Genomic DNA, 2,713 nt, shown 5'->3' with positions numbered 1-2,713 from the left:
GGAGCCGGGATCTGCCCTCAGCACACCAGAGTGATGGGGCGCAGGGGATATGGGTTCTACCAAAATGGGGGAGGAGGATCTTGGCAAGCTCCTGCTGTTATTACAGGGCTGCGATTCTGGTCTCCAGCAGGAACCTATATTCTGTAAAACCGAGAGAAAGGAGCTGGGTAATCCCTGGGGGATCCTTTGTTACACTAATGCCCTTTCACAGCATAAGGAATGTCCCCAGCTGGTGACAGCTCTCCAGCTAGGGTGAATCAGTGCAAGGACTTTGATGTCTGGGAGGAAATAACACTTCTTCCTCCAAGCATCTGCCCAAGCCCCAGGATGTGCTCTGCACCCAGACTGGAGGGACAGCTTGCTAGGACGGGAGAGGAGGGTGAAGTGTGCCTGGGGAAGGGCATCTGGGGGCTGGGTGGGAAGAGGGGAGATCCTGGGGCTGGGTGGGAGCAAGCTGAGGCTGCAGAGCGAGCTGGGGCAGGGGTTGGGGACCTCACCCTGGGAAAAGGGAGGAATTACTAAGGGGTTGGGGGAGGTGACTGGAGGAGGTGGAATTGCCCTGGACAGAGGTGCCTGGTGCCGTACTGACACGAGAAGTGGGCAAGGACATGCACCCAATGGGGCTGTGTCATGGGCCTTGGGGCAGGAGCAGGCTCTGGAGGAGAGGCTGGGCCGTGTGGGGCGAGGGCTGCACTGCACTGCACAGCAGCTGACCCACAGGAGCCATTTTGCACGCGTGGGCTCCCAGCCCCTCCTCTGCCTCGCAGCCCCCTCCTTGGGCACAGTGCCAGCGAGCGAGGACGGCGGGTGGCTGAGCCCCATGCTGGGACCGTGGGGCTGTGAGAACCCCTGCTTGGTGTGACAGCGTGGCCACCCCCAGCACCCCCAGCCCCCTCTGCATCCCATCTTAGCTGTCCCCCCGCTCACGTAGGGATGTGCCAGTGCCTGCAACCCTGCACCTGCGCGGGGCAGCGGGGGTTTGCCGTGGGGACAAGGCCTAGAGGTGACAGGGACACAGGCATCCATCGGCTGGGCTCCTTAAATGGAGCCTCGGCTCTGCGAGGGACCCCTCTGAGCCTTCTCCCTGTTCCCTGCCCGGCAACGGGTATCCGTTACAGCCCGCGCTGCACTTCCCACCCGGCTCTGCCAGCAGCCCCGGGGGTGTCTCCAGCTCCACACTGGGAAGCTGAGCTGGGAACGTGCCAGCTCTGTTCCTCTGCTGTGCACCTCTGGCCCCTGCAGCTCCCCCCTCCCCGGCTGTGTGTGCCTGGGCGCTTACACGCATTTATGAGTGCGTGTTAGTGCAGGTGTTCATACAATTTGTGTGCGTGTTTGTCCCTGTGCGTGGGTCCTTGTTCATGCCTGTGGGTATGTGGGAGGTGGGGGTGGGTTTGTACCTGCCCGTCTGTCCACCTAATGGCCCCGACCGGGGGGAATGGGGCTGGTTATCTGGGCTTGGAACCCAGAGCACATGCAGGGGAGACAGAGGGGCCAGGCCAGAGGCTGCCCAGGGCATCCAGGGCACCCAGACTGCACCCACCACCGCTGCAGAGTCGGGCTGGTCCCTCGTGTGCGCTCTGAATGACACACACAGACGGGCGGGAGGAGCACACGGTGCCTGTGTGCACAGGCATGCATGCACACCACGCTCTGCGTGCGTGCCTACGGCTCCACGTCCCTGCGAGAGTGTGCACACTGCGGCTATGTGTCTGCAATCTCTGTCACTGTGTCTGTGTCTCGTGTGGCAGCGGGTGTGCTGCTGCACACGTGTGCTGCTGCAGGGGCCGTGGTGCGATGGGTGTGCTGCACAGTTCCATGTATGTCCTGGGGGGGTGTGCAGGGTGTGTGGGGGTGTGTGTGTGTGTGTGTACACTGTGGGTGCGTGTGCTGGTAGTGCACACAGTGTGTGTGTTTGTGTGGCAGCATGCGTGTGTGTTCCTGGTGCAGCCTGTGCTCAACCGTGCACATGGATGCATGTGGCCCAGCGTGTGTGCGCTGGTGTGTTTGCACACTGGTATGAGCGTAGACCCGCAGCGTTCTACGTGGGCCCATGTTTGCACGGCAATGCACGTGTGCCCACGGGCATTCCCACAGCGATACGTGAGTGCGCAGTGCGTGTGCGTGCGTGGTGCTGCCCATGCCCACTCCTGCCCACGGGGTGCGGCTGCCCACGTGTGCCCGCAGCATGTGCACACGTAGCTCTGCGTGTGCCCGCCTGCAGCCCTGGTGCATGTTCATGCATGTTGCTCTCCACAAACATGGTGTTGGGTGGGCACGTCTGCACACTCGCTGCGTGTGTGTGAGCTTGTGTGCTCCCCAGGGTGTGTGTGGGTGTCTGTGTGCATCCCAGGGAGTGTGCGTGTGTGAGCCCGTGTGCACCCCGGAGTGTGTGTAGGGTGCCCATGTATGCCTCGGGGTGTGTGCAGGTGCCCATGTGCATCCCAGGGAGCATGTGGGTGCCTGTGTGCACCCCGGGGTGCGGGTGTGAGTCTGTATGTGCCCCAGTGTGTGTGCAGGGTGCCCATGTGTGCCCCGAGGGGTGTGTGTGTGAGCCTGTGTGCAGCCTGGGGTGTGTGCGGGTGCCCATGTGCGCCCCGGGGTGTGTGCGGGTGCCCGTGCGGCGGAGCGTGCAGCCCGGCCGCGCTTACATAAAGGCTGCAATGCGGGCAGTGGCTCCCCGGGGCAGGACCCCGCTCGCCGCCGCGGTCTGCCC

Source organism: Athene cunicularia (assembly GCF_003259725.1).
Source record: "Athene cunicularia isolate RWA chromosome 17 unlocalized genomic scaffold, athCun1 chr17_part1, whole genome shotgun sequence".
In the NCBI taxonomy this organism is placed as follows: Eukaryota; Metazoa; Chordata; class Aves; order Strigiformes; family Strigidae; genus Athene; species Athene cunicularia.
The sequence above is the reverse complement of the archived record's forward strand: the minus strand, read 5'-3'. Positions refer to the sequence as shown.